We start from the raw sequence: 24,190 nt of genomic DNA on the forward strand, positions 1-24,190 counted from the left end.
CATGTGGTTGCAAGATATTCTAAGTGCGGCCTTCTTTTTTTTCCACGTATTTCTGACAACCAACATTGACATTCACCTTTAATCTTTGCTTGAACCAGTACTTAAACCATAGATTTTTTCTCCCGGTATATTTCAATTTCTTTGTGGACTTCATCCTGGGACAACTGCCCTGTTTTTGCTTGGCTATGCTCTCATGATGCTTTCTGTCGTTCATCTATCGCTTCCCGTATCTCCCATTTCCACCAGCCTTTCGGTTTCCTTTTTCCTTTCCAATAAATACGCTGCTTCTCTTTCCTTATTTCTCTCGCAGTAGTATTTAGAAGCTGACTATATTATCACTCTTTCCTCAGTAATTTGCCAAGTTCTTTCTCGACTCTTGTGATTATATTTGTTCAGCGTTCAAATTTGGACTGGTCATTCTTCGCTCCTTGCTCTTTTTCCAAACTACATATCAAATTTTCAAAATAATCCCATTTTCAAGATGAGTCGTCGGCTGTTTATTCTCACTCCCTATGCTGCCGTACCATCCCTTGTCAATGACCATTTCTCTCCACCTATTATACATTCTTTTTATCATCACACAGTAATCAATGGTTGATTGCCTATTTCCGACTTCCCAGGTGATCTGGTCATCGCCTTTAGACCCCGTATTCACTATACAGAGGTTAGGTTGCTCACAGAGATCCAGCATTTACTTTCCGTTGTTGTCGACATAACCTCCCGATCCTGTATGTGAGTATTCACGTCACCTGACAGGACTATTCCGGTGTTACTTCCGAAACCCTTAATATCAGTACATAAGCATTATCCTAGATTCCTCATCTGTAGTGGCGATCCTAGCGACAGCTTCGGTAGCTATAGCGAATTCGGCCTGAAGTTCTGTGCCCAGCAGGACTCCTTTAAAGACTCTGGTAATTCTTAGCGTGGTTCTATGCTTTACTAAAATAGTGGGCTCTGTCTGCCAGCGATGCGCTGCTTTCACAATCGCTATAAGCTACTGCTCGAAGCCTCACTGTCGTACCCACCTGCCGCGGGCGCCTATACAGTTGCAATGGCGTCGCGCCGCTAACCTCGAGGTCGTGGGCTCAGTCCCGACAGCGGCGGCCGCATTTCAACGGGAGCAAGATGCTAAAACGTTCGTGTACCTAAATTTAGGTGGGCCTTAAACAACCCCGGGTGGTCGAAATTTACCCGGAGTCCCCCGCGATGGCGTGTCTCACAATGAGACTGCGGTTCTGGCACGTAAAACCCCAGAATCGTTTATTTCTGTGGGTCTGAGATTGGCGCGGTGCCAAATTTCGAAGCCACTACAGCATCAGAAGCGTTGGCGCGTATACGCACGCGCCTACCTGCATGGCGCCATTCTAGCCAACACAGCCGAGTCCTTGCCTCCCTACGGCAAGTCGCAGGTGCCGGCGGTCGCTGCGAAACTTCGGCATGACCAAACAGTACCTCTGCAGCGATTCGCGCTACCCGGGGATTCTATTTGCTAAGGAGCGCTTTTATACCTCCTTGCGATTCGGCGCGTCGTCATTGTGGTCGTCGGCTGCCCCGCCGAGTATAGAGGCTGTCGCCACTCTATATCCACCATACTGTCGCTATGGGAAATACAATAATATTCAGGAGGTTTCGCGTGACTCGGAAACGGGTGCGCCGGCGTATATACGGCTGACAAGTGTTTCTAGCGTTGCGCCAAGCTTGCTGTGTTCGCACAGCGCCACTGCCAAGAACGCTATCTGACGCCTGCTTCGACGCGTCCGGTTCCGAGTGACGTAAACTCTTGTGAAGGTGATAGTATAACCCATTGAGCCTTCGCGCACACAGACTCGCCCCTCTTCAGATTCGCCTGCCCTCAAATTTGCCTGCGGCCTACCTGCCTGCACTAGCCGCCGCCTAACTTCGAGGGCCGCCATTCTGGTTCTAGATAACATGCTGTGCGAGAACGCTGGCTATTGTGATTCTGTTGCAGGTGCTGGATGCAGACGAGCGGCTTCACTATAGCGTGCAGGACGCGTACGCTAACGTGTACGAAAACACAAAGACTGGTAGCCGTCCCGTTGTGAGCGCAATATCGTATATGTTAGCCAGTTCTTCGTAGCCTTTGCGGCACCCGAAGCGTAGATTTGACACCTGCGGCACTCCTTGAGAACTGAGCACTAATTGCGCAGACGGGGTCGGAGATTGGGGGAAGTCGTGCTCGCCTCTACTATCATTGTCTACGCCTGGGAAAAATTTTCTTTGTCGGAGCATGTGCCCGTGCATGCCGAGGGATAAGCAATACAGTGTATTCTTGATGAACTTTCTCGTCTTAAAACGTTTCGGTTCTTCGAAACAAGCTACGCTCCTTTGCCATCGTCATCCTTAATCGACTCTGTTGCTACTGCATCACGACGAAAATAATAGAAATGTTCATGTGCACAGTTCAGAATCTTTATTCGGAAAATAACATTGTTCCCTTAAGCGTTCTTATAACTATGTTTACGTATCTTGTGTTGAACTCCTCAGCTGTTTTGTGTGTGTGTTGCAGGGTATGCAAGGAGCATATGAACACTGTAAACATCGTAGATTTCGTTGTGTGCACGGCATCCTTTCGTGCTTTCCAGCCAGCGGCGCCATTTCGCCACAGCTGTACTGTCTTGAACGGCAGGATAATATTTGAAACAATGAAATTTTTAGTGACATACATTTATAGTGAGATTTCGCAACCACTACTATACCTTCGCAGCGTGGAAGCAACATAGTCGGCTTGGTTGACATGACGCCGTCGAACGCCACCTTTAATTACTTTCCATTCTGGCGAGGAAAATGTACGAGAAAAAAATTGCGGTAAAACCCATTTCATCATCACTGTCAACGGTAATGCGTCTAGCATTGAATCAATATAGCGACACAACGTATTGTCGCCGTTTAAAACGAATTATGTATGAAGCGTGTACTGAAGCGGGACTCCGCTTTCGTGCTTCCCTCAGAACCCTCGGCGCCATCTAGAGCAGCCTCCGCGAAGCCTGCGCGTGGCGTCCGAAATGCATGGAGCGCCGGTACGTGCAAACGATGAGAAACGCGCCGTACGGTAACTGCTCTCCTCTCTCACTCTTCTTTCTGGACCCGTTGTGCCGTTTAGTGGCGCTACAGAGAAATCCGAGCGTACCCTCCGAGACGAGAAGCGTGGTGCACCTTTGCCTGTGAATGCTGAGAATTGTTTCCTACATACTCAGTGACCAAAGTTGGCGAGAGGTTCACTGAAGAGGGGCACATACTCAGTGCATTAATGGCGCAGCTCGCTAAAGCGTTGGCGTCAAAGGCGTTCATTGAGGAGCGGCACGTACCCTACCCAGTGCACTTGCGGTGCAGCCTGCTAATGCATCAGGTTGCCATCCTTGAGGAACCCATGCGACATGGGCTTGTTTCCACTCAGCATCGGATAACGGTAAGGAATATTTTTTGCCATGGTAGAGCGGCATGTTCCCAGTGGTACATACCTAGTTGCCCAACTTGGCGTCAAAAGCGTTCATTGAAGAGCGGCACACACCTTCTGGCCCAGTGACCCAAGTTGGCACCAAAGAGGTTCAAAGGGGACCAAGACAGACTGAGTGGCCCATACCCAGTACTTCAAGTCAGTGTCAAAGAGTTTCTTCGAACATCAGTACGTATACCCATTCCCATGTCTACAGTGACCCATGTCGGGGTGAATGAAGTTCGCTCAAGAGCGGCACGTATGTTCACATCGCCACATACTTACTGACCCACGTTAGCCTGATGGTTGGCTGCAAACCCTATTATCTCGGCACAGCAGCGCGATGGCGGCATATTCAATCCGTCTACCCAGTGGCCCAGGTAGACGGAGAAATGGTTAGATACAAACATACATAGACACAAACATACAAGCAAACATACATAGATACAGAAAAGCGCCCGAAAAGTGCGTTAAGCACCTAAGGAATTCTAACGCATTAAAATTATGGCACACCCAAGATGATTGTGAAAGACAGCGATGTCTTTCCTATGTAACATGCTGCATATCTCCATGCGGTCCGTAAGTCACGAAACCTAACAGGCACATTAGTAGACACACAAAGTGGCAATCTCGCCGCCAGCCATAATGATGAACGATATCATGAGACGGTATATCTTAGTGTAATTAATCCCTGCAAAATAGTTTAAACTCCGCGGCAACCGCCTCTATTCCTAGTATCCTGCCTGCAACTTTGTTTCAACTGCTGTCTATGAAATGTCTGCGCTCGACGCGGAGGTGTCCGTTTGGATGGGGCGTTATTGCTTTAATATATTTAAACTTAAATACTCCTAGCGCAACCTTAGCGCATTCTTTTTTTGCAGGATTGGCCAACAATGGGGCGAAAAAATACCACATACGCATTGCCGAAGTTGTCTGCTCGTGCGAACACCCATGCAGTGGCAGATATATACCTAGTGATCCAAGTTATCTGCTAGGCCAGACAACAGCTGTAGATGCCGCTTTCGCGACCGCAGACCAATGAATAAAAGACATGATTTACACTAAGGTTTGCGTGGCTTTACGGTTTGCGCCCCTTAAAGACATTTACCTTAGTGTACGCGGGAACGCGAATGTAACGAAGACGTTAAAAGACAAAGCGCGGTGTGGTACTTCGTAGCAAACGTATCCAAAACAAGACACCTCTTTAACAAGCATTGTGTCGTTTCTATGGCTATGCGTCTCCTTAGGCTTACAGATGCGGGAATCGCCGAACGATCTCGGAAATTGTAAGCGCTACGCGCTCATAGCGAACGTTTCAGCTGAATGTAGAAGAAGCGAAAGCTAATTTCAACAGTTACTGGCGATAAACGATATCGAGAGCGTAGCCATCGCGAGAGTTCGCGCTGAAGCGGAGGTCATGGGTGCCGCCATGTTTGACGGTGCTATTTCTTGGCATACGTAAATATCAAGCACGTTAAACTCGCCAAATAACGTACAATAATGTAGTGTACGTAGACCGTAGAAACCAGGGGTGCTATAACGTAAGGCTATTCCAAACTTTTCTATTCCAATTCTGCAATCAGCCCTCCGCGATTGGTCAAAACCCTTTTTTAACCAGCCCCACTTTGCCTGTCTTTCACGCAACGTCACGAAAACCACGATAGCTCCCCGTCTGATATGACGCGTACACACTGATTATGCAAGGTTGGACCGAACAAAAGACAAATAGTTATTTCTGATTCGACGCCGTTTCGCCATTAGCCCTCGGCTATTGGTCAAATGTTTTCGGGCTGCACCCACTTCCCCGGCCTGTCCCGCGACATCACTAAACCGCGAGAACTCACCGCGTCAAAGTGGTGTGTATGCGTTAAAGATGCATTAATATGCCGGCAAAAATTTAATTTTCTTCTGAAAATTCCCCATTCTTCCCCATTCCGAAAGGAATAAAAGATAGCTGCCGCCGATCGCTCAGGCGCTGGCTACTCGCGCCTGCCAATAAAACTTTTTGCGTGGCCATGTAACGTTTTCGAGCACTTTCGGCACGTTTACGATCTCACTCTGCCAACTCTTCTTTTCTGAGGATCCGTCTTGGCGGCATTCTTAACCTTCCGTTGCATGCCGCCGCGATTTTCGACCAGCCACCTCAAGCTAAGTGAGGGATAGCGGACCAATCGCAGACGCTGGCACTACCCTCTTCATCCGGTTATCGATTTTCAGTGCACTGGCTCGGCCCCGTAGAATCCCTGTCCACTTGGACGTGCTCCTCGCCTCATGTGAGCCAATTAGATAAGACAAGCCGCTCAGTGTAGGGAATTTTATTCGTTTTTAAAGCAAACAAAAGCGACTTCGTATAAACGAGGAGAGCGTTTGATGGGTCTGTCCAGACAACCCTGTGGGTTACCATCGGTGCTTGCCTGGGTGGTTACGCAAATTTGACGTCAGGAGATTGGAATAAAAACATATTGGAATATTTTTACGTTATAGGGCCCCAAATAACATACGGAGCATGAACAGTGAGGAGAAGGCTACACGCTTACGTAGATTACGCGTTTACGCATGGGTGAAAATGCTAATATAAAACCCTCTGACACGTTGTTACTGTGAATTTGGTGCATCGTATGCTTCGCCTTTACGGTCTCTGTATTAGCCGCTGTGAAGCCATTTTGACAGAAGTTAAGGGCTCGTTCTCACGTAGAGTGCATTACCATCGGCTTCGGACGAACGGGGCAAAGCGTTTCCACCTCCGTAGTATCTACAGGCAGTCCCCAGAATTTTCTCTTGCAACTCGCACGTGCGCACAAGCGCCGCGGGGAAAGCCTTGCAGCTCTCGTGTGCCTGCGCCTTTGATAAAACGGAAATACACCACGTTCAGACAGCCACACTCGAACGCTCACTATTTAAATCCACATCTTAACGGTCTACCAGATGTTGGTCGAGAAATTCAACCGGTGCTGCTGCGGCCTGATAGCGATGGCCACTTCGGGTGTCGGTGCCAGGAAATCACCTACAGAATATTTTTTTTTTCAGTTTATCATTGACCTTACCGGGAGCGCTTTCTCCGAGCTCCAGCAACAATGAAGCGCTGCGCTTCATAGAGGAGCTGGCGTGACGACGATGGTGTGGCGACGACTACGTGACGACAACGGCATGACGCCAACGAGATGATGTTGGAATGATCACGATGACAGGATGACGGCACGACGATGACAGTATGACACCACGGAAATGGCGATAGCTGTATGACGATACACGTCGACAATTGAATCACTGAGCAGGGATGACGATAGCACAATAACGGTGACGTAATGACGACGAAGGCAAGATGCCAATCTGATGACGACACTGAAATCATTATGACAGAATGACGATGATAGAATGGCCACATTGGCGTGATGGTGACACGACGACGGCCACGGCATGACGACGACAAGACATCGACGTCAGTGTGGTGACGACTTGACAATAGACGTGTGATCATGACGATATAAACAACGCCGTGGGGACACAGAATGAAGACGGCGGAAGAATGAAGATGACATGACAACAAAGGAAGGACCACAATGACATGAAGAAGATGAAATGACGATGACAGTGTGGCGACGACGGCGTGTTGGTGTTGTAGCTCAATTCGGCACTTACGTGCTTGATCTGCCGCCGGCCAATAGTACAAGACAGCCACCAGTCCACATCCGAAAAGTTGTTGGAAGAGGCAACAAATATTTGGCTTTAATAAAGAAATAACAAATAGGTGACATATACCCAATTTCTTATAGTACGTGTAAACTGCAGAAAACCACCAGGGATCAATTGTTCTGTAATCATTATCAGTGACTACGCATTTCTTACCGTGAGATCAAAAGACATTACGATCAAACCAACCAGAATTTGCACGTAGGCGTCTTCGCAAAATGGAAGCATCGGCAAGGCCGATATCACCAGTGCTCGATTTATACAAAGCGCACATTTAAAGTTTGATGTCAAGGATAACGTAGATGGTCACTGTGAGTTATTCCTGCACTTAAATGGCTTTTTGGAAGTTACTGCACGCAAAACACGAGACTTGATGAAAGGGACAACACACCGCTTTACGTTGTCCCTTTCTTCAAGTCTCGTGTTTTGCTTCCGGTAACTTCCCAAAATCATGAATCATCAACTGGCCTACGTCCACCCTCTGCTTGTTGCTGAAATGGAAACGCGTTCATGCATTCCTGTGAACACCTTACTGAGCGTTGTTGCAATGCTTCTATCACTTAAAGTCGTTGGCTTCGCTTCCGCTGGCGATTCTGCGGCCCCTTTTCTCTTCTTTTTTTTGTGCCTGTAGGAACAGGTACCAGAAATATAGCCTTACGGCTGACCTTCACACATGTAATTCTCTTACCTAAACTTAAATTTCTTCACGAGAGACCTCCCGTCCTCCATCCCTATATTTTTTTTTTAAACTCAAATATGACTGCCTAAGAAAACAAGAAATATACGTCCTCTTTCGCAAGGCACATATTTCATATTGTTCTCATATGTATTTCTAAAGTTCCATTGCTTCTTCTCCGACACATAGGAAAGCACTAAGAAAATAAGGGACCGCAGTTTGCGCCAAAGCCCGACAGCGAACAGGGTATAAGCTTGTTAGTCGGGAGATGTATGGAAGTACGTAATTTCATCTTTGGAAACGCGCATAGCATTCTCCAACGGAAAGTGTAGGTCTTCGTAATGAACGTGTTTTATTCAACTTATCTTTATGCTTTTCATGCGATAAATAGATACACAAGTGAATGCATATAGATCGTTGCCTCCAGTTAGCCCAAAATACAGTAATATTAAGTAAACGAGCAATACCAAGCATTATGCTTTACAGTTTCAGCCCCTCCGTTCAGCCACTCTGGCTTTTAGTGTTTTCTTTGTTTGTTAGTTCGTTCGTTTACTTACTTGTCTGGTATTGTTTTTCAAGTTCCTGTATTAGCAGATAAGGCTGAAAAAGCTGTTGTCATTGGCGAGAATCACTTCGGTAATACACACTCGAAGAACATTACTGTTGTTCCGGAGTGGTTAGAGTGCCGCTGTTGCTGACTAAAGAGACTTCTTGAAGAGATTGTTTTTTAATATGTAAATTCTTATTTGTGTGCTTGTGCATGCATGCGCGCGCGGTGGCGACGCGTACGAACCTTTGCTCGAGTGGCACGTTCGCCATTTTTGGCAGTTCGGGATAACCTTGGTCATTTCTTTCTCATTCTGTGTGGTATGAAGGTCTGTCTCGTAAACAAATGTGGATGCTGCTAAAATTGTGCACAAAGAAAACTTCACTTTACCTTATGGCACTTTTTAGCTATGATTCACAATAGCACCGCTGCAGATGGTTTGACTCGCTGTTTTGCCATTGAGTTGTCGGTTGTCGAACATGGAGAATTTCGTGAGTCCTGCTCGGTACACAGGACGAACCGTACTTTTTCACAGTAGTAGGTCCACAGAATCAGCTCTTCTGGCATCACACTACAGGCTAGAAGTGCGGATGCACCGTTCCAAAAGTGACACTGCTGACATCTATATTCCTTGTCGATTGAGCCGAATGTGAGATTCAAATGTGGAGTAAGGAAATGAACTACGGGTGAGGGTCACGTGATTGCCTTCAAGCCTAGCCACTAAAGTATAATCGAAAGCCTCATGGGAATAGGCGCTGACCACGTGATGCGCAAGTGGGATTTTCTAGACGCTGAGTGCGCGGAGTGCACGGAGACACTAGACCGCAGAGCGCGCGACGAGGGTGGAATGTGACCAGGGCGCCACTAAGAGCTACCGCGTGGGAAAAATGTCCTTAAAGGACCTAGCAACCGTGGAGGGCCTCAACTCCGCAACTGTCATCGCGCAGATATGCCCCAAAGAGGAAGTGGTGGCGTGGCGTCAGAGGAGCTTGGCTTGCTTAAGCCAGCTGCTTGGCGTCACGCTCCCTCCTAGCTTTTTTTTTTCGTCCTCCAAGCCACCGAAGTGTCCGCGCGAAAGCTACAGCGCCAGCGTTCAATCGAATTAGGATTCACGAAAGCACCGCTGAAAGTGCTGCTCACTTCGTCGTTCTCGAAGGTTGCGCTGGACGCTGGGCATTTGGAAAGTCCGGTCGCACCGCACAAGTGACAGCACTACCAATCAGCGCCAAAATTGAGTAAAGCGCAGATGCGCTGCACGACCAGCAAGCGAGCTGTGACATGATGTCAGTCGTCAGTGGCGCTGAACGGCAGCCATCCCCGCTTCCGCACCAGATCAGGAGCGCAGTAAATACAAAACAGTGCAGGAGTCGAGCGAACGCGGAACGGAAACGGTAACTGAGCTAACCAAGCCTACCAAACTCGAGAAACTCGGACGGCATCAATATTTATTTATTTATTTATTTATTTATTTATTTATTTATTTATTTATTTATTATTGCAATAGCAAATATGTGGACACTGCAGGCGCACTTCTGCCGTCGTCGCTGCCGCGATATTCTTTTTAAAGTTCAAAGACAATAACCTCGTCTCCGCGCACCGTATGCATTATCGCTGTATGTGCGAGTGAAAGCGCACGAGGGGGAGCCGACGATGACGGCTCAATCTGCCGTGTGCAAGGGAGGAAAGGGAGGAGGAAGTTACCGATCCCCGACCGTACAAAGGCGAACCAAATCTCACCCTCGACAGCTCTTTCACGCTTCCTGAACTCCATGCCGCCCTTGCAAATTGACCCGTAACACATCGCCAGGAAATGACAAGGTGACCAACAAGATCCTACGAAACCTCCCAGACAAGGCCCTAATTGGACTCCTCGACTACATGAATAACTGCTGGGAAAAAGGTGCGTTCCCAGCAGAATGGAAGAGAGAGAGAGAGAGAGAGAGAGAGAGAGAGAGAGAGAGAGAGAGAGAGAGAGAGAGAGAGAGAGAGAGAAGGGAAGACGGAAAGGGAGGGAGGTTAACTAGACTGAGTCCAGTTTGCTACCGTACACGTGGGGAGGGGAATGGGGAGTGAAAGAGGGAAAGAGAGAACTTAGGTGTAGGATGTCTATAGTCGGGCACTCAAGTCTGTTGCCCTCAGGTAGCGAAGAAGCGCTCGAACTGCTTTCCGGGCCAATGAGCTGTGAGGCCAGGCTCCCAAGATCTTCGCTTCCGTAAATGGCCTGTCATCCAGTCTATTCAAGGCACACTGGAGAGTCGCACGTTGATTATCGAAGCGAGAACAGTGGCACAGAAGGTGACTGATGGTCTCTTCACACTTGCACTTAGCGCACATTGGTGAATCCGCCATTCCAATACGATGGCTGTAGGAGTTGGTGAATGCTACTCCTAATGGAAGCACGCAAAAGTAATTATGATCCCAAAACACAACAAGCCACTACAAATCAGCAACCTACGGCCCATCTACCTTACTTCCTGCGCTGGAAAGCTGCTCGAACACATGGTTCACGATCGCCTCGCCACATACCTCGAAGACTCAGGACTCATGCCCGACACAATGTTTGGCTTCCGACAGCTCCTCTCAGCACAAGATATACTACTACAGCTCAAGGAAGACCTCTTGGACCACCTAGAACGCCACAAAAAGTTCTCTATTTTAACAATCGATGTAAAAGGAGCCTTCGATAATGTGAAGCATGAAGCAATCCTCCAAAATCTCCAAGATACAAACTGCGGAATCCGGAACTACCAATACGTGCGCGACTTTCTCAAAGATCGCACGGCTACGGTGGGTATTGGCAACATCCGAAGCGACAAGTTCGAAATGCCCAACAAAGGAACTCCACAAGGGTCAGTCATTTCCCCTTTGCTGTTCAATCTCGCAATAATTAGGCTCCCACAACAACTCGATGGCATCGAAGATTTAAGCCATGCAATATACGCCGACGATATAACGTTATGGAAAAAGCGTCCACAACCGGCCAACAGCAAACTACCCTCCAAGAGGCAATCGATCAGATAGAACAGTACCTCTCAAAATGCGGTCTCCAGTGCGCCCCCGAAAAATCAGAGCTACTTATACTCAAGGCAAGGACCCGGGGAAGACCACCAGGCTACGTCGCTCCAGGTCCCAACGTCAGACTCAATGGAATCGATATCCCTCAAGTTGGCTCCCTCCGCGTCCTTGGCCTCACAATACATAAAGACGGTTCTGGGGCAGCTACACTTCCGAAGCTTCAGAAGACCCTAACACAAGTAACCCATCTCATTCGGCGTATAACCACCCAAAGAAGAGGACTTAAAGAGCAAGAAACCGTCCAATTAATCCAAGCACTCCTTATAAGCCGGATCACATATGGCGCCCCGTATCTACTCCTCAAGAAAGCTGAAATTGAAAAACTCAACATCATCATCAGAAAAGCAATCAAAAGCGCACTAGGACTCCCCAGTGCGACCTCAACCACGACACTCCTCAAACTTGGCCTCCATAACACCTGGGAAGAAATGAGCGAAGCGCACAGAGCCAGACAGCTGGAACGCCTTAAGCTGACTCAAACAGGCAGAGCAGTACTTCGCAAGCTCGCATACAGCGAAAACTTCATAGCAGACTCAGACGCGAAAGCCCGATTGCCGCCACTTCTTCGTGACTCTATCGCAGTCGCTCCAATACCTCGCAACATGCATGCAACATACCACAAAGACAGAAGACAAGCAAGAGTTAGAGTGCTGAGCAAGAAATACTCAAAGAACCCCAACACGAGATATACAGATGCGGCAAAATACCCAGGTAGAAGAGCATACGCAATTACCGTGACCAACAACCAAGGTAAGGAGCTAATCGCTGCCACCATACCGGCCAGAAATCCAGAAACGGCGGAGGAAGTGGCCATCGTCCTCGGCATCGCCACATGCAAAGACACAGCAATCATCTTGAGCGACTCGCAAACGGCATGTAGAAACCTACGAAAAGGCCGAATTTCTGCCGCAGCAGTGAAGATTCTAAAAGAAATAACAAGACGCCAAGAACTACCCGACACCTACGTCGCATGGACCCCAGGCCACGAACACCTGGCAGGAAACGAAGCAGCACATGCTGTCGCCCGAGAGCATACCAGCCGGGATTTCCTGCCGCACGGTCTCCGGAAAGCGACGAGGGTGGAGGACATTCCCATCAACTACGCCGTAATATTGCAACATTACCGAGTGGAAAGAAGACAATATCCTCCACCTCATCCAAAATTAAGCAAGGAAGAAGCCACCGCCCTCCGCAGACTACAAACAAATACGTATGTACATGGAATTATCATGCACCGAATGCACCCCACCAAATTCTCATACCTATGCCGGTATTGTGACGTACCAGACACGCTCCCACACATGGTGTTGGTGTGCCCGCATCGCGAGAAAAACAGTGAAGATGATGCCTCAGAACCGCTACAAGCGATCGAAGAAACGTGGGAGGCAATGTTAAAGGCACAGAGCCTGGAAGATCAGTGAAGTCTGGTGGACCGGGCCCGGGCTGCAGCATTAGCCAACGGCTTTCTGGACTAAGAGAGCCGCCCACCTAGGGCGAAGAAAGGACACTTTCTCGCTGTTTCTTACAATAAACGTTCATTCCTCCTCCTCCTCAAAGACAATAACATCGTCTCCGCGCACCGTATGCACTATCGCTGTATGTGCGAGTGAAAGCGCACGAGGGGGAGGCGACGATGACGGCTCAATCTGCCGCGTGCAAGGGAGGAAAGTGAGGCGGAAGTGCGCCGTCTTCCGTCGCGCGCAAGGCACTCAGGAGGGATAGTCGGGGGGTTCTACTTCAGCGGCTGCTGCCTACGGCGCGATCGTGAGCGACCGCGGGGACATTGCTTTGAAAGCGATCTGCGATGACTACAAAAGTCTTGTTGCACTGAGGGCTCATAGGTTCGTTTGCGATGTGTTTTCGCCGCTTAGTTCGCCTTGAAGCAAGAGGCCGGACGAAGGTCAATTCGCTCGCTGCTGCTGCCGCTCTTCCTCACGCCAGTGTTTTGACAGCGATTGTCGGCGGTCATTGAGTCAGATGAGTTCGTTTGCATGAATGCGCGTGACACTATGCTTGTTAATTTCTTTAGTAAGCTATTGTTTACAAGTTTATACGGCCGAGAAAAATACCATCCTTGCTTCGTATAGCTGTTTACTAATTTACTATTGCAATGAATGCTTCGCCTTTCGGGCGAAACTGCGATTTCTTTATTTGTTACCCTCAAGGTCAGAAGGCGTTACAGAGGGGGCGGGAGGGGGTAAAACGGGAAGCATAACAATGAAATGCAAAAAAAGAAAATAAACAATATAACATCTTAGTAATTGCTATTATACAGTGTTAGCTAATGCCCTGGGAAAGAGTTTGTTATGAACAATGGTGACAATATCACCGGGAAGGCGGTTCTGTTGCTGCGACGACCTGAGAAAAAAAAGACTGACTAATAGTGTAAGTGTCGCCTGTTTTAATTCCGAATTAATGATGCTGATCGATGCGACTCGATACATAATGAAGCTACAAAATGAAGTCACTGCCAAGGGAAGAATGGTGATCAAATTTGTAAACAGGATCAAACGTGCTGTTGTTCTACGAGATTCAAATGACGGATGGGATATATTGCCTTTCATAGATGGTATGCTACTGATACGGTTATAATTTGAAAATATGGATCGGACTGAATTATTTTGAAGACGCTTGGGGGGGGGGGACATCAGGTTTTCATTGTATGGTTCGCACACCGCTGCAGCGTATTGTAACTTTGGACGCACTAATACCTTGTAAAGTATTAATATCACAGTTAATGATACCTTGGAAAAAATTGCGATGTAAGTACCCCACACGCTATTAGCTTTATTCATTATGTATTCATTGTAAAGTGCCCAGGTGAGAGTTGTTGTTATATGAACACCCAAGTATTTGCACAAGTTAACGGGTTTTCGAGGAATTTTATTGAGGTAGTAGGTAGGAAGAGCACTGGCATTGTTGTTCACTCGCCTAACTTTACATTTAATAATATCGAGTGCCATTAGCCAGGTGTTACACCAATCAATCAAGTCCAGGACAGATTGAAGAACATCATATAGTGCCATCGTTAGTAATTCTTTCACGATATATCACGCACTGATTGACAAACAAGTGAATGTGAGACGTCAACGAGGAAGTGGGTTGTTAACATAAAGCAGGAAATGTAGGAGCCCTAGTAGTGATCCTCGATGCGCACCAGCGCCTAACCTCAGTGAATGGTGAGTCATAGTTATTCGCAGTAACAAACTGATAACAGTAAGTAAGGAAACACAATGTATTTCAGCACGTTACTGCCAATGTAGAAAAGGCAGCCTGAAAAGCGGCTTGTGGCAAACCTTGTGAAACGACTTGCTAAAATCGAAAAAAAAAAGACGCTGTCAGCACAGGCAGCACCATCTAAGATACAGTATAATCTATGAGTAAAAGATATTGGTTGGGATTCACATGAGAAAGTATTGCAACAACCACGTTGAGCTGAGGTGAAAAATGAGGTTGAGTCAAGAAAGTTAATGAGGTTTCTATATATTACATGATCAAGAAGTTTGCAGCAAGTGCTATTAACAGAAATCGAACGGATATTCAGGGGAGAGTTTTTGTTCTCAGACTTATGTAGTGGAACCACCTTCCCAATGTTCTATTGTGTAGGCAGGGCAGACGTGTTCATTGATTTTTGAACACTATTTGCGCGCATTACACAATTAAGGCACTAGTACCTTTTTAAAAAAATTGCTAATAATACTAATACTAGCATAAGCCGGAGCTGAGTTAAAAGGTAAATCATCAACGTGCTTAGCAACACCAGAGGAATTAATAGTTATGGGATGTGTAATGAGATAGTCGTAGTGCTCTGCGTATGGTAGATGGAACTTCAATGAAAGGGAAAAATTATTTGCAAATGCTTCGTAACGAGCGACTGCACAAGCATCACTTGGAATGACGTCACCCGACTCATCTTTCAAGGTGATAGAGCTATCGTAATAGTGGTTAATGACGCGCTAAAACTTTCGGACATCTGTTTTAAGCATTTAAAGTAAGGTATGGGACGAGTAATTCTTTCTAGCATTTTTTTTTCGTTTAGTTAAGTGCATTTGATTTGAAGCGTTGTAGGATTACCAGCGTGCTTCACTCGCTGATGATCTAGTAGCGCGGAGCCTGACGACAACCCGAACGACGGCTGCGTATTCTCGTGCTTGATCTTTTCTATTTTCATGCATTCGTGCGATGTGCACTGCGCGTCGCATCGCATTACTGCCGTCGCCGCTAATTTAGCAGTGTTTCTTGTCCTCTCTTGTTTGGCGAAATAAACACAACTCACTCAAGACTCACTCCCGAAACATTTATTGTGCTTAAGGCTCAGTGGGACTCAGACTTAGCCGGGCTTACTCGGACTCAGACTCGCCGCAATTCTTCTCAGCCGGGCTCGCTCCGACTCATGCTTGCGGGTTAGTGCTAGCCTGAGTGACCATGAGTGAGTTTTCGGACATATGGTCGGGTATCCAGCTTCAGATTATAGCCTTAGAGAACCTACAGGTGGTCAAAATCAATAGAGAGCTCCTCACTACTGCGTCTCCCGTCATCCAATTGCTTCGGGCCGTTAAAACCTTACTCAATCAATCTGCCTAGGTCAGTGAGTAAATAGGAAAGCAGGTGGCTGTCAATGCTTCAAGAACTGCGTTTCATAGCATGCAGTCCAGTAGGCGCCTTGTATAGGTCCGAGCTCTTATTCTCATTTTTGTTTTATCTTGTTTCAAACGTTAATTATTAAATGAAAGGGGCGAACAGAAACAAGTATGTGAATGAATGAATGAATGAATGAATGAATGAATGAATGAATGAATGAATGAATGAATTCTATTTATCCCTGTTTATCATCCCTGTTTATCGCCCTGTTTATCACCGTCACCTTGCTTCCTCGTACGCAAAGAAGCCGTCACAAAAGAAAACTGTTGGCTCCCACCAATGTTTCAGTTTCAGGTCTGGGATCTATCAGCAGTCGTGCCGTTTTCAGCGCCGCCGTGTTGCCGCCATCGTGATGTCGCCAATCGCCGTCGTGCCGCTATCATCTGGTCAGCTACCAGTGTCTTGTGCAATGGCGTTGTGCTGTTGAGCAACTAATGCGGAGCTTTTTACTACGGCGTGCCTCACAATTGGGTTGTGGTTCTGGCCCGTAGAAGCCAATACATTTTTTTTACTGCTGTAGTGTGTGTCACTTAAGGCTTCCCTAGGTTTGGTCTTTCGCTATATTTAATAAATAATTATTCCCTGCGTGTTTCTTACTTTAAAGCTTCGGATGCTTCTAGGCGTGTTCAGACGCTAATGCCAATGCGTGAGAGGTAAGCCAGCGTTTTGTTCGCTGAACAAAGAGCAATCTTTAATTGGGGCGGGAGGAAGGGAAGTGACGGCCTTGGAAAAGTTGGCAACACAACAAAGCACGCCATCGTCTCAGCAGCGGCAATCGGTCAGCAGTCACGTTGCGGCGACGTGCCGCACAGTTCACGCACAGGTCGGCGCCCTGAGAAAAGACACCCACTGTTTGATTTGAACCGCACGCAACAAGGACGAGACCGTGCGCGGCCAAACAAGACGCTCGTGTGTCCTGAACAAAGCGGTACGGTGCTCCACGCGGACGCGTTAATGCTGCGACAGGAATTGGGGGGGTCTCTTCATTGTGCCGCCAGACGTCGCCCTCATTCTCTGCGGCTTTGACGATAAATTGGCCAGCAACACGGAGAATCGAATGAACTGACGGCATTGCATTCACGAAAGACCGCCCCGGGCGACCGACTTCTTTTTGCCTTCGCTCCCTTATTGCACAAAGCGAGATCTTCTTTCATTTATAGATATGTTTTATCTGTGACCATGAACTTGAGAGACAAGACGCGCCGCACGCGATCACATGCGCCGCCACGCGAATGCACGCGTAATCGACGACTGCGCCCCAGGTGGTGTACACGCGAGACTATACAGCTGTCGCGTCCGGCGAAGCCGATTGCGCATCTCGTGTAGTTGCGTTAATGATTCACTGGAGCGAGGCGCACTCTGAGGCGCGGCTGATTGCAGGCCGCCACGAGGCTTCGCGTCCCCGAAAGGAGGGGCCCGAGAATCACTCGGTCAACGCGTGCGAGACGCGAGCGCACGTCGTCATTCTCCACCATTCAAAGCGCAGCCTGCGGTGAAGAGAGAAACGAACACCTCGAATTGTACAGAGAAAAGGACTTCGTTCCCATTCGAACGTGCGCAGCTGCGGAGTTAATGATTTGCGTGAATATGCGTCGTTAACTGAACAACACAAAGAAAGAAAGAAAGAAAGAAAGAAAGAAAGAAAGAAAGAAAGAAAGAAAGAAAGAAAGAAAGAAAGAAAACAGTTGTTACACGAGTCTACTTGCTTTCGGAAAGATGGAACTGTGACATTTGTAAATGCCTAATGGTACGCACTTATCGTTCTTAACTTTGATGTTCGAGCCTCTAAGTTTGCCAATTTGGTGATTAGGGCACAAGAACGGACGACGTATTCTGCAGCGGCAATCAAAATGTCGTTCTGTGACGTAGGAAATTACCCGCTGTACGTCGCGCTTAGCACCCTATCTTTGCTGCTTATCGAAGAGTGGGGCAAGGCGTGTGACGCAATCTCAAAGGGCAACATTCAGAACGCTTAAAAGTGGAAAGCTTATACATATATGTTCTCCTAAGATCCCTTGTGCATTTTCTTGTATATATTTTTCAATCCTATTCAAGTTAGCTTGAAATTTATTACTTTGCATATTCGTTTTATATGTGAAGTCAGGTGCATCTGGAACAGTTAGGAAGTAGTTTAATTCTTGCAGTGATAATTCGATGCAATTGACACTACAGAAGCTATACTGACCTGTGTTTCACGTATTGCCGGATCACGTGAAAAATGCCGGATGCCACATACAACATGGCAACCCAACACGTGAGGCAAATAAAAAGTTGTTTTATCGTAACAAAGGTGAAGAGATTGGTACTTATTCCATGTATATGAATATGCAGGTTTTGGCATGTAATCGTAATGATGGGGATGGTGATGATGGTGGTGATTTATTAGCATTTCCATTAAAACGGAGCGGTGATAAATAGCCACCTGACTTGCTCCAGTTAAGCAGGTATGCTATACCTGCTTTTAATTCTAGAAATTTTTGTATACATTTCCTTAATCTCTTTTATCTTCCTAAAAACTTCTCTATCTACATAAATGAGGAGAAAGGGTTTAACCGAGGGGCCCGATTTTCATAAATCATATCATGAGCAGCCAACAAACAAAGACACCAAGGACAACATAGAGGAAATTACGTGCACTTACTGATTGAATTAAAGAAATGATAAATAAATGGTAATGAAAGTGGATGAACAAACAACTTGCCGCAGGTGGGGAACGATCCCACGTCTTCGCATTATACGTGCGATGTTCTTACCAATTGAGCTACCGCGGCGCTGTTCCCCACCCACTTTCTTGGGTATTTATGTGTTACTACTAGAACTAACCTTGGGAGTGTTAGCCAGCGCCACCACTAACAAACCTCGGCGGCGGATGTTGAACATCCTACATATATCCACACAGTAGTTTTCTGGACCAAGTGGTGCAACATTTAATAAACGTATGAATGGTATAACGGCAGAGGTGAAGAAAGACTTCACAGGACAGACGATAAACGTCTGTTCTGTCAAGTCATTCTTCACCTCTGCCATTATATTGCTAATACGTTTCCGACATGTTCTATATTTACCTTGTACCGCTACCTAAACCAATAACAGACCTGGTAGTATCAATCTCTTCCATGCTTTATTTCTACCAATACTCTAAACGTATTTTGCTTATCAAGACTTGACCAATTCATGCTTCCGTCCACTTTAAATCTAACTGCTTCCGGAAGGTGTACGTTACCTACGGATCTCACTGGGCGAATACCTTCGCATGTCAATAGGATATGCTGAGTAGTATCCGGATTATTGCTCCATCAGACGCATGCCTCGTCTTGTTGCAAATATATGCTGCAGTATGTTTTTGTCCGTAGGCAACCTGCTCGAGCCTCAAAACGCAAGGCAATGCCCTTTCTGTTATCCTACATTATACTTAAACAAAATGATTTTTTTTCACATTCGTAACATACCCGTCAGTCATAAGAGCCAAATTTACACGTAATTATAACTTTGAACAGTCCTCGGGGCAGGTATATATTATACCCGCCGTGGTTGCTTAGTGGCTATGATGTTGGGCTGCTATGCACGAGGTCGCGGGATCGAATCCTGGCCAAGGCGACCGCATTTCGGTGGGGCGAAACGCGAAAACACCCTGTGTACTTAGATTCAGGTGCACGATAAAGAACCCCAGGTGGTCCACATTTCCGGAGTCCCCCACTACGGCGTGCCTCATAATCAGATCGTGGTTTCAGCACGTCATCATCATGATCAGCCTATTTCATGTCCACTGCAGGACGAAGGCCTCTACCTGCGATTTCCAATTACCCCTGTCCTGCGCCAACTGAGTCCAACTTGCGCCTGCGAATTTCCTAATTTCATCCCCCCACCTAGTCTTCTGCCATACTCGACTGTGCTTCCCTTCGCTTGGCACCCATACTGTAACTCTAATTGTCCACCGGTTATCTGTCCTACGCATTACATGGCCGGTACACCTCAATTTTTGCCTCTCTTTGTCATTTAGGATACCAGCTATCCCCGTTTGCTCCTTGATCCACACCGCTCTCTTCCAGTCTTTTAACATTACGCCCGACATTCTTCGTTCCATCGCTCTTTACGCGGTCCTTAATTTGTTCTCGACGTTCCTTGTCAGCTTCCAAGTTTCTGCCCCATATGTTAGCACCGGTAGAATGCATTGATTGTACACCTTTCTTTTCAATAATAGTGGTAAGCTTCTAGTCAGGATCCAGCAATGTCTGCCGTATGCACTCCAACCCATTTTTATTCTTCTGTAGATTTCCTTCGCATAATCAGGGTCCCATATGAGTAATTTACCGTTGTAAATGTCCTCCTTCACAGACTCTAGAGGCTGACTGGCCATCTTGAACTTTTGGGCCTTGCCAAGCTATTAAACATTACATTTGTCTTCTGCATATTGATCTTCAATCCCACTCTTACACTCTCTCTGTTAAGGCCCTCAATTATTTGTTGTAACTCGTCCCCAGTATTGCTGAACGGGACAGTGTAATCTGCAAACCGAAGGTTGCTGATATATTCACCGTTGATCCTCACTATTAAGCCTTCCCAGTTTAACAGCTTGAATACTTCTTCCAAGCATGCAGTGAATAGCATTGGAGAGATTGTGGCTTCTTGCGTGACCCCTTTTTAAATAGGTATCTTTATACTTGTCTTGTGGAGAATCAAGGTAGCTGTAGAATCTGTATTTTCCAACATATTCACGTATGCCTCCTGTACTCCTTGATTACGTAATGCCTCTTAGACTGCTGTTGATTCTACAAAATCATATGCCTTGTCATAATCTCTCAAAGCCATATAGAGACGCTGATTGTACTCTGCGGATTTCTCGATTACTTGATTGACGACATGGATGTGATCTATTGTAGAGTATCCCTTGCTAAAGCTAGCCTGTTCTCTTGGTTGAGTGAAGTGAAGTATTGCCCTTATTCTATTATCAGTTATCTTGGTGAATATTTTATACAGTACTGAAAGTAAGCAAATGGGCCTATAATTTTTCAATTGTTTAACGTCTCCCTTCTTGTGCATTAGTATAATGTTGGCTTTCTTCCAGCTCTCTGGGAACGCTGAATTCGGGAGTATCCTTTCGCATAAAGGCACGCATATTTGGCAGGTAAACCCGGGTAATTTAATTTTAATTTTTTTTTATTTTAGGTCATAGCCATCATACCGTGCTCCCATGGATTTAAGAACACGCATGTGCGAAGTCCTTGGTTTCCGTAAACTGCGCCGCTTTGCTGACAAATATTTTCTTTTGATTGATTTTTTTTATCTCGCCTCTTTGAAAACTACGAATGCGGCAGTATTAATTTTCAAAGTTGAAATATTACAAATCGCACATGTAACAACATGGCTCCTCGACAAGCAGACAGTCACATAAGAATGCTGGATGCATGTGCTCTTTGCCAGACCATTGCGTTTTACTTCATTCGCCCTATTTATGGATCAGCGAATATAAACGGAGTTTCTTTTTTACTTGCACCAATTTTTTTGAGAAAATCTCTCCTGGCAGATAGTACAACTCTAATCCTTGAACTCAATTTCCTGACAAGGCGGACATTACTCCCATCACCAATCAAATGCCTAATTGGCTAATCAACGAATGTCACTAATAAGGCTTTTACTAATTCATTTACAGCCCATCTTGCGATTTACGAATTGTAGATAGCGAGCTTCCAGGACATATTGACTTGGAAAGAATTCTGAGGATGCACCGCTTTCGAGATATGTGCTGTCAAACTGGCGCTAAAAATGCACTGTTGTTCCAATTACTTTTTTAAAAAACGCTGTTGTAAGAAGTAAAGCGGACAAGCAATTGGAACAGCAATGTATTTCCCCGCGCACTTTGAAAATTAGTTTCTCGGCACTTGTGTCATCCTGGGAATTCGTTTAAAGTTGAAAAGCCTTGCTATCTCAGCGGCTACAATTCGTAAATTGCAATATGTGCCATAACGTAATTATTAGAAAGCCAGTTTGTACAATTATGTTGATTATTCAATTAAGTATTTTGATTCCTCGCAGAAGTACTGCCCGACTCATCGAGTAAATTAGTTCAAGGTTTAGAATTGTGCTATCTGCCACAGGCGAGTTTTAAAAAATGGTACAGCTGAAAAAAAAAACAGAACACCTGGTATAGACCTTTCATGTGATCGAGGAGGAAAGGGCTCTTTTCAATCGACCCGTTTTGTAAGCGACACATCTACATCCGTGATTCCTGCATGCACCCGATGCAGTGGCAGTGCGACAGCTATAACACTTAGATGCAGCTACAGTGGCAAAACCGTGGAGGCGATCGCTTTGCACAGGCGTTACGAGAGACAACAATTGCTGGTGTATTTTATTGGTCGAAATTGCGCAATAGGTGATGAGGGACACCGTAGCGGCGGAACCCGGCATGATTTTGACCACCTCGTTTTATTCATTGCGCTCCTCAGAGGGCACGCGTTTCACAACGCGTGTCCATTTACATTTTACCGCAGTGGCTGTGACTCGATACCACGAAATCGTGCCTAGCTGCGGAGCGTCACCGCGGCCATTGAACCTGAGGTATTTGAGACTTTTCAAGCTCAGTGGCATTGCGCTGCTAAGCACGAGCGTGTGGGGTGCTAAAGAACGCTCGTTCACCGAGCGCTGAATTCACGTTAAAGAACCGCAGGTGGTCGAGATTCCGCGAGAGCCCGCCGCCGCGGAATCTCTGGGAACCCGCTGTGAAGTTTTGGGGCGTTAAACCCCAACATTTAATATATTATGAAAGGAAACCAAAGCAAATATTGGGTTGTGTCGCCTGCCTCACTTTTTTGCTTGACTACCACGCTTACGCCCACTGTTTCTGTAGGCCATGGTTCCAGCCACTTATCGAGTGTGCATACAGAAGCAGGCTTTCGCATCCGGTTCACATAATCTCTGATACGTAAATGTTGAGAAATATGAGAGAAACGAAGGCAAACGGAAGATAAAAGGAATGATGAACGCCTAATAGCTCACAGAGAAAAAAGCACTGGAAGTATTCAATGACGGGAAATTTCTATCTATCGTTTTACATATACCAAGAGCCAACTCGTCCATGCAACCGAAATGGAAGCTCGAGAATCACCGATTTTAGTCGAGAAAGAGAAATTAACTGTTATACTGCTGTTTCTCCCACGATACTATGTGAAAAAGTACACAAAGTTATATATGTAACTGTACCGCCTATCCAAGAGCCAATGAGTAGCTGGCGTCATATTTGTGCACCGACCGCTCCTTCTATTATGCTAATGAAAACAGAACAGATTGTCTCAGTAACTGACCAATTGTCCACTAAAAAATGAATTATATTCATACGTGATGGTTGGCTTCGATTGTTACACAAAAAAAAAAGTGCACAACATCGCCAACATTTATTTCTGTCAACATATTCAGAAACAGTGGCACAAACCTTTGTCGTCTTTATGGTGACGAACATGTTTGTCCGATGAATGCTTTAACATAATATATGCTTCAAAGGGATCCTCAGAATACCTGAAGCAAATTTTATCGTAGTCTCATACTGTATGACAGCTGGCCTATTACGGGCAGCCCCTCCAGTAGCCGAGACGCCGTTTTCTTACGGATTTTGGCATGCACTGGAATTAATTGTTGCCCTCAGAGTTACGAATACTCACTGGTCACACGACCTGCATGGAGCACGCCCGCTTTCAGGTATACCCGCCTGCAATGAGTGGGCCAATGCTTCCGAGCCTGCATTCTATATGGACTACCTCGAACCGAGACAACTGTTCTCTGCCGGCAGCGGCTTTGTGTGTGTTCCACGAATACTATTGCTTATATACTGCGTCGGAATGGCTGACAGTGCTGCTTGTGACAACTGCGACAGCGAGGAAACCATCGAGCACGTCTTCGGTTCGAAGAACTTGCCGTTGGGCTAGTGTGTGCGTGTACGCGGATGTGTTTTTTGTGCTCTAATTTGTTTTGCCGCAATGTCTCCGGTGATCGCTATCGCTGAATCACCGAGATACAGTCTCTGGCGACAGTGCCGGCACGCCTAAACGACTGGCCACTACGAACGCAGATGACCTTAGAATTCAGGCTTGTAAGCTCCGCACACCAGAAGTGG

At 46.4% G+C, this 24,190-nt stretch overlaps 1 non-coding gene across 1 annotated transcript; it reads right to left on the reverse strand.

Moving 5' to 3' along the window:
- Nucleotides 1-18,781: 18,781 nt before the first annotated feature.
- TRNAI-UAU (transfer RNA isoleucine (anticodon UAU)) lies at nucleotides 18,782-18,854 on the reverse strand. The gene has a single exon. It is a non-coding gene; the product is annotated as a tRNA-Ile (tRNA).
- Between the last annotated feature and the right edge of the window lie 5,336 nt (nucleotides 18,855-24,190).

This window comes from Dermacentor variabilis, unplaced genomic scaffold (genome assembly GCF_050947875.1).
Source record: "Dermacentor variabilis isolate Ectoservices unplaced genomic scaffold, ASM5094787v1 scaffold_18, whole genome shotgun sequence".
Lineage (NCBI taxonomy): Eukaryota > Metazoa > Arthropoda > Arachnida > Ixodida > Ixodidae > Dermacentor > Dermacentor variabilis.